Source organism: Hyaena hyaena, unplaced genomic scaffold (genome assembly GCF_003009895.1).
Source record: "Hyaena hyaena isolate Hyena2069 unplaced genomic scaffold, ASM300989v1 scaffold_4, whole genome shotgun sequence".
NCBI classification, from domain to species: domain Eukaryota; kingdom Metazoa; phylum Chordata; class Mammalia; order Carnivora; family Hyaenidae; genus Hyaena; species Hyaena hyaena.
The window spans coordinates 3764586-3773205 of record NW_024080636.1 but is presented as its reverse complement, the minus strand read 5'-3'; the positions used below and the strand labels follow the sequence as shown (position 1 = coordinate 3773205).

Genomic DNA, 8620 nt, shown 5'->3' with positions numbered 1-8620 from the left:
CCCCAATTCTTCACATTCAGGTGCAATTCTCCATTGCGTTGAGAACGATGACCACAATGTCCATCAGGGGCAGAGATTTCTTTGGCTAGAAGGGCCCAGTGTCCAAAACACGATGAGAAATAGCAGCATTCCATTCCCAGGGCCTTCTAGCCAAGCCAAGGTTGTCCCCATTTTACAGATGGAAAACAAATGGAAGCAGCCCATCTGAGGACACTAAGTTAGAGGCAGACCTGTGACCAGGACCAGAGACCCTGGTGCCCAACCCAGCGTGTCCCCTCCTGCCCCTGTCCATGCTCCAAGAGATGTGAGTCCAGTTCATGGCCATGAAATGGGGGTGGGAGCTGGAGAGCTCTGGTTAGACCTCGTCTCCACAGTCCTCAGCCATACCATCCAGGAGCCTGAACTGGGCCTCTCCGGGGCCCCAACGCCCTTTCTAGACTCACCAGATGAGGCCAGGAAGAGCCCCATCCTTCAGGTCTCCCAGCTCTCGCTGGGAAGCCGGGAGTGAGCTGGCACCTGTGAGGCCCGGGATGTCCCCAGTGGATGTCCACTCTGGTCAGTCACCAGTGTCTGGATTCCAGGGAACAGCTGACACGCACATTGGTCATTTCAGGAAGGAAGCACGAGCCCAGACGAGCTCTCAGGTGGGGGCCGTGGCTTCCAGCACAAGCTTCGAGGCCTGATGACACCAGGCTCAAATCCTGACTCCGCCATTTGCTACCCGAATGCCTTTGGACAGGCCTGGACCACCTGTCACAGCCTTAGCTTCTTCATGTGTAACATAGGGCTTATGCGCCTGTGTCCCGGGGCTGGTATAAGGGCTACGTAGGCTGCCCTTTGATCGGTTATCTGGCTCGGAGAGGGAGGGGCCCTGTTCATGCTGGGTGCTGACCAACAAGAATCAGAAGGGCCATGGAGATGAAGGATCTGCCCTCAGGTGGCCGACGGGACGGAGCAGCAGAGGACTCAGCCTCGCAGTGCTGTGGGACCTGCCAGTCCCAGTACTTCCCACCCCCTTCCCTTTGCCCGTGCTGTGCCCCCACTCAGTGCACCTGCCTCACACCCATCCTTTGAGGCCTCTGGGCTCAGCTGTCTTAACATGAAGCGGGTCCCATTGTCCCCTATGAGTCCGGGCTGAGCCCCTCTCTTTGACAGCGGTCACTGGCGTCACACTGATGGCCCCTTTGAAGCTCATGTTCAAAACACCCAGCCTCCCATGGGCCCAGGAGGCCTGAGGAAGCCAAGTGGACCCCCCACGGCTCTTGCCTGGCACTGCGGGAGGGCAGGCAGGACCGGGCAGCCGCACACAGGAAGGCGGCTGTTTACACTGCAAACAGAGACTTTGGGGGGATTGCACTGCGGATTCAGCGGCAGGGAGGTGCAGACGCCCAGGTGCCTGGTGGCATGTCTGTCGGGGTCCCAGGGGGTTCTGCTGCCTCCCGGGCCCCAGAGCTTGATTAGCTCCATCTGCTGGCCCGGTGTGCGGCGGGTGCCGTGGAGGGGTGGAGGGCTGCGCCTTACCCCTGCATGGTCAGGGCAGCGGCCTGCGTGCACCGAGCCCCAGGGAGCTGGCTCTCCCCCAGCTGAGCAGCCCGGCCCTGGAGAGCAGGGAAGCAGTAACGCAGGGCGGGCGGGCCAGCCCCCTGTTCCCCACCCTGCCTCGCCTCGTCAGCCCCAACTCCCTGTCTACCCCGCCCTTACCCACTGTCAACACTGTGCCCCAGTGACTCATTCCCATCCTTCACCCCTGCTCTCATCCCAGGGCCTCGGCTCCAGCCCATGGGTGAAGTGAAGGAGCCGGGCTCCTGCCCACGGGAGAAACAGAAGCTGTAAGAAAAAGCCAGGAGCTCACTGACCCAGGATCTGGGCTCCCAGACCTCCCTCCCACCAGCTGGACGAGCTTCTGCAAGTCGCCACCCGGCCCCAGGCCTCATTTCTCCGTCGGTAAAATGGAACGATGCTAGTCACATGCTCCACCTCATAGGGCCATCATGGGTATTAAATAACCCGGGGCAGGTAAAGTGTTTAAAAAGTGCCTGGTGCAGCGCGTGAGCTTAGCAGCTGTCACTGTTGGTACCGTCACTGTCATCATCAGCGCTGGCAACTGTGGGTCCTCAGCCCTCGTAAGCCCTGCTAGCCGGCCTTTGTCAGACCCATAGAAGAGAAGAGGAAACTGAGGTCACCCCCAAAGCCTCCCAGCAGCTGAAATCAAACTGGGCGAGGGGGGGTGGTGGGAGGGATGTGCAAAGTGCCTTGTCAGAGGGGCTTTCCAGGGGGTTTCCCAAGAGCCCCCAGTGTCCGTGCATCCCAGGAAGCCAGCAGCCCTGTGGCCACATCTCAGGTGGGGCCAGGGCAACCAGCCCTCCTGCTGGGCTGTGGATGCCGGCCTAACTGTCCCCTCCCTCTCGCAGGGGCCTCCGAGCTTCCCATGGACCCGGCCCCTGCCCTTTCCAGGTCACTTCCTTCCAGCAGGTGGGGTGGGAAGAAGCCATTAGGCCTCTCTCAGAGGCCCCTTTAGGCCTGTCTCATGTCCCCTTGAATGTCTTGAGCCCCAGGACCTGGCAGGTGATAGATCAGAATAAGCAGAAACAAGGAGGCAGCCTGCTGGCAGAAGCCCACAGTCTAGGAGCAGCTGGGACTCAGCCCCCTAAGAGCCACGGCATCTAAGGGAGACCCAGGGTCCCGACAAACCGCCAGGAGCCTCTTCCATCAAACAGGGCTGGTGACATCAGGCCCCTCGCAGGCACACAGCACATGGTAAGTGCTCAGCTGAAATGCGCTGTGCTTGCTGTCATCCGGCTCCTGGGAAGATGATTTGTAGAGTGCGATTGTCACAGGGTAGTGTATACAGGGGTCACAAAGATGGGGGACATGGGGGACAGAGGCCTGGCAAAGTAGGAAGAGCCCAAGTGAGGGGTCAGGTAGACATGCTTCTGTCATGTAAGAGCCGGGCGACCTTGGCCATGCCATTTAAGCTCGCTAGACCTCTTTGCAAGGATTAGATGAGCAAAGGTGTATGAAGAGGTCTAGGGGGTGTCTGCAAACAGCAGGAGCTAAATTAATGTCAATCTTATTAAGACTACTCCTTGAACCTGTGAATAGTTTGGAAAAGATGCTCACTCGTTCACATGCTTGGGGATTCTCTCTCTCTCACACACGCATGTGCACACAGGTACACACGCGCACACACACACGCACACACACACACACACACACACATAGTCCCTCTACTGCTGGGGAAGACCGAGGGTCAGTGGCCAGTAAGTGGCTTCCATCACCAAGAGCCTGAGACCTGTGAGGCCACACCTGCCTGGATCCGCCCAACGGGGGGCCAGGGGGGCCGGGACACACCTGCCCTGTGAGCCCCTGGAGAGTCTGAATTCAGAAGGGAGGAGGGTGAGGGGCTCAAATCTTGGAAGAGAAAAGCCCGGGCTCCCAGGGGTACCCTACAGCCAGAGGCCAGGAGGTCAGCGCAGTGGGTGACCATGGCTACATCTTCCCCCCTCTGGACCTCAGTCTTTTTTTTTTTAATGTTTATTTATTTTTGAGAGACAGAGAGAGACAGAGTGTGACTGGGGGAGGGGCCGAGAGAGAGGGAGACAGAATCTGAAGCAGGCTCCAGGCTCCGAGCTGTCAGCACAGAGCCCGACGCGGGGCTTGAACTCATGGACTGAGAGATCATGACCTGAGCTGAAGTCAGATGCTCAACCGACTGAGCCACCCAGGCGCCCCTGGGCTTCATTCTTTATGCGCAAAGGGGAGGAGCCCCCTAGCTGCCCAGGGTGGCTGTCAGATTAAATACACAGGGACACGATCCTGTGCTGGTGAACTTTTAATGGTGGGTTCCCTGGGGAAAAGCCCTGATTTACAGCATTTGCTGATTTCCAGGGTGTAAACCCTCCCACTGTGTCCATTTCAAGCTCGCAGCCTACACACGGAGCTGGGAACAGCTGTGTGCAATGGCTCCTGGGAGCCGATGAGAATCAGCTCCAATACCCTACGGCTCCCACAGCCTCCCTCCTCCCTCCCCACTGCCCTCCCACCACACAGGCCACATTTCTGGTCCCCACGCAGCCAGGCACGCTCCCGACTCAGGTACTCACGGTGTCCTCTGCCTGGAACATCCCTCCTCTGGTTGTGGCACAGCTGACCATGTCTTGCTTTCCAGGTCTCAGCTCAAATATCACCTCCTCCGAGAAGCCTGCCCTGACCACCTTGGGAATACTGTCCCTCCCCCACCCACCCCGCTGCTTTCTGCGGTTTCATGCGGTCTTATTTCCATCATGGCACTTGACTCGTGAACGTGACACACATTTATCTGTTTGCTGCTTGTCTTGTCTGCCCCAGGGTCCGCTCCAGTGGAGGCCCGGCCTCATCTGCTGTGTCCCCGTCGTTTATAGCACAGTGCCCAGCACAATATTGACGGAATGAATGAATGCGTGCGTGTCTGTGTGGATGAATGAATGCATGAGCAGACAATGAGCGCCGGAGCCTACCTGACCTGATCCTGGAGGCCTGCGTGGCCCCCTGCACCCTCGCCCTCCCCCAGCCCCCTGCAGCAGCTTTAATTGGTGGAGGCCCCCCTGAGAGCGCCCCATTGTGGGACCTGTAATTGCAGCCTCCTGCCTCTCTCCCCCACCCCGAGTCTCCCTCTTCAGCAGAAAGCAGACTCTATTGTGCAGGGATGACCTCACCGGGGCCTCCTGAGAGGGGGCCCAGGAGGGGAGGGGGGGGCCGGGATTGGCCAGGCCCAGGTTGGGAAAAGCCTGCAGGCTGGGGTCTAGGACAAAGGGCCAGAGGGGAGCGAAGCCCTTCCCAAGAAGGAGAATTTCCAGGGGAAAGAAAGACAAGGGTGCTTTTCATCAGAGGGAAAATTGGGGGGTGCGGGGGTGAGGGGATTAAGCCACAAGAAAGGATCCCAAGGGAAGATCGGACCAGGAGGCCACGTGCCTGAGGGGGACCTGAGAGGCACAGAAGACAGACAGACAGACGGTGGGCCTGAAACGAGTTCTGTGTGCAGCCTTAGACCAGAGGCTTCCTTACGCTGAGCCTGTGTAAAACGGACAAATAACCATGCCTTCCCTGTGGATTGTTATGAGCCCGTATCAGATAATAGGTGTCTGTGTCATGCATACAGTAAGTGCTCAGTAAATAGTCACTCCTTACCGTCCAGTCTCCCAGCCTCAGCTGACAGCCCTCCAGGGCTGACGCCGGGAGCCCAGAGTTTGGCAGGGCCCCCTCCCCAGTGTCCCCTGGGCCCGGGCACCAGCATGCCGCCTGCTCTGGGCTCCTAACCTCAGGGCCAGGTGGGCCGAAGAGGACCGGCACTGAGTTCCCCCCGCCCCCCGCGCCCCCAGCCCCCTACCAGGGGTCCCCTGAGGAGGGCCACGCCTCTCTTTGCCGTCAGGTCCCTCTATCTGGGAAGGCGGACAGTGCCTGGGTCCGTGCCGCTGCGGGAAGGAGGAAAGAGCTTGTGCACATCTCCGGGAGCCCCGGGCGCTGGGGTCAGCACGAGGCTTGGTGGGGACACAGCATGAGCCACGAGAGACAGCAGGATGCCTGGCCCAGCCCTCGGAGCCCTGGTTGATTTTCAGAACTTCATCGCCACCATGTAAGTTTCAAGACTCCGATTTTCCAGATTAACTCCTAACAACGTTCATTTCATTTCTTGGTTGGTCGTTTGAGTGTGGTTAACCTGTTTCTGCTTTATGGGTTTTGTTTTCACTTTCATTTTACTGAGCTTATTTTCAAAGGGATCAATATTTCCCCCTATGGTATGTTCACTGAGGGTTTCATCCTTTAAATGGTTTTTTCAGCCACGCTGCCCCTCGTCCGGCCCGGCTTCTGCCACATAGGTTTCCTTTGGCAGCTAATTCTTTTCTGCCAAGGCCAGTGTTTCAAGGACTGCTGCTTTAGGCTCTAAATCGGGTTGAAAAGGTTTGATTCTTCTTTCAACCCTTAAACAAATAAGGTGTGGGAGTCTCATTTGGGGTTGGGGATTCCCCCAGTGAGTTTCTCCTGGGCCGGGTAAAACACTCAAGGGTTGTATTGACTCCTGGTCAATACAGGGTGTCTGGGTAGAGATCAGGGTGTCTGGGTGGCTCAGTCAGTTAAGCATCCAACTCTTGATTTTGGCTCAGGTCATGATCTCACCGTTCGTGAGTTTGAGCCCCACATCAGGCTCTGCGCTGACACTGTGAAGCCTTCTTAGGATTCTCTCTCCTTCTCTCTGCCCCTCCCCTGCCTATTCTCTTTCTATGTGTCTCTCTCTCTCTCAAAATAAATTAATTAACTTTAAAAAACTGGGAGCTCCTGGGTGGCTCAGTCGGTTAAGTGTCCAACGTTGGCCCCATGCTCCGTGCTCGTGCTCTATAAGTTCGAGCCCCACATCGGGTTCTGTGCTGACAGCTCGAAGCCTGGAGCCTGCTTCGGATTCTGTGTCTCCCTCTCTCTCTGCCCCTCCCCCACTCACGCTCTGTCTCTCTCTGTCTCTCAAAAATAAGCATTAAAAAATTAATAAACGTTACGAAAAAAATTTTTTTAATTTAAAAAAGAATGTGGGTTAGGGTCATCCCACAGGCAAGGACCCACGGCCAGCTGAGGTGCCTGTCCAAACCTCTGCCTGGCGGAATGTTGCTGAGGTGGACAGCTGCTGCGGAGGCCACCCACCGCTGATTCCCTAGAGCGTGGGCGGGAACCTGTGACTTGATTCTAACCCATGGACTATGGCAAAGGGGGCGAGATGTCACTTCCACGACGAGGTTACACAAGATGGTGACTTCTGTCCTGCTGGCAGGGTCCCTCCCTCGCCAGCCTTGAGAAGCTTGCTGCCATGTTGGAGCTGCCATCTTGGAAATGCCCAATGGCAAGGAGTCAACAGCCAGCAAGGAACTGAGTCCCAACTAACAACCATGAGCGTCTGGAACTATATCCTCCTCTGGTTGAGCCTTGAGGTGAGACTGTAGACGCTGAGCCACACCTCGATTTGACCTGTGGGAGCCCCAGAAGTTGAAAGGATCCAGTCAAGCCATACCCAACCTCCTGACCTGCGGAAACCATGAGATAAATGCGTGTTGCTCTAAGCCACTAATGTCATGGTGATGATTATGCACCAACAAACAAGAAACACGTATGGCAAACACCATAATGATAAGTAGCAATAGTGAAATAAAAAAGGTAAGTAGTAATAGTAGTAAGATGTATTTACATTACTGAGCACCCAGCGCGTGCCAAGCACCATTTTAAGTGCTTCACGTGCATTGTTTCACATATTCCTGACGCTCACCATAACCATCTGTGATTATCATTTATTGACAAAAAAACAAACTCAGAAAGACGCACCAGAGCAAGGTCCAAATCCCAGAGCCTGGCTGTGTGCTAAGAACTGGTCAGAGAAAGGAGAATTAGCCCAGGGGCAAACCCAGCCGATTCCCTTTCTTCCTCCCACGAAGCACAGACACACTTTGTCTCATGTCTTGTCACAAAGTGATCATATGGACACAAATGCACCTGCAATATCGTGCTGCAGACACATTCCCCAGAAATATAATATCAATTTTACCTGCACTTTTAATAAGCATTTAATTCCTTCAATTGTCTGGTGGTCCATTTGCAGGGGAAACTGAACTACCTGATCATTTCTCACTTCACCTGCCGTACGGGAAATAGATTCAATTAGAAAAATCTATTGCTAATTTGAAAGCTCTGATTCTATAATTTCCTACAGGGAAGACATGTAAATTACGTGTTATTTAACACCCTTTCATGGCAGGTGAGTTCCGTGGGGGGCAATTATCATCCGCTCTCCACTCTTCTTATAGATTCCTGACAAGGCGGGGAAGAGGGAGGAGGGAGACGGAGGAGGAAGAGCAGGAAAATATTTTGAAGGTTGGTCTCTAAGTGGCTTAGGAACCTGCGAATTGGAAGGGCCTGGGGGTGGTCAGCCGCTGTGGTGCCCACCTGCCCACCCATCACTGGGCCGCTGTCACAGAGGTCAGAGCCCCCGGGTCCTCTGTCCCCTCCCTCACCACCAGGTACGTGGAAAATCATGGGAGGGAGAGGCAGTCAGGACACCCAACGATGCAATCCAGGTCCTCTGTCACCAGCTATGTGGCATGGAGTGGTCCCTTTGCCCTTCTCCCCATTTGTAAAATGAGGGAACTGTAAACTCCCCAAATGACCTGTGAGGAGCCTCAGACCCAATACTGAGCATGAAACAAAAAAGGGGGGCTTTGCAAACCACAAAGCTTTGGGAGTCAGGCTCTGAAGCTCCCACTTGAGGGCTGCTTTCCACCCTCCTCCCCACCCCCACAAGCTGCCAAGAAGGTCTCTAGTCGGACCCAAATCTTTCTGGCTAAGGGGTTTCTTGAGATAAGACCATTTCTTCCACACAGTTGTGGCTCTGTGCACGCCCCCGTGCACACACACATACACAAACACACAGATCTGGGCAGAAAGATGCCTCTGGAAGAATGTTCAGGAAGCCAGAACCACAGGGGGCCTCTAGGTGGGGAGCTGGGGGAGGGAGCCAGCGGGGGAGGGGAAAAGAGAGACCTGGTTTTTACTTTACACCCTTTTATACTGCTTGGATTTCTTCCCTCCCTTCCTTCCCCCTCCCCCT

At 55.7% G+C, this 8620-nt stretch overlaps 1 long non-coding RNA gene across 1 annotated transcript; it reads left to right on the top strand.

Annotated features, from left to right (window-relative positions):
• The first annotated feature begins 1792 nt into the window (after positions 1-1792).
• Positions 1793-5602, top strand: LOC120235267. Its single transcript, XR_005529357.1, has 3 exons — positions 1793-1944; positions 2550-2757; positions 5408-5602. It is a non-coding gene; the product is annotated as an uncharacterized LOC120235267 (long non-coding RNA).
• The last annotated feature ends 3018 nt before the right edge of the window (positions 5603-8620 follow it).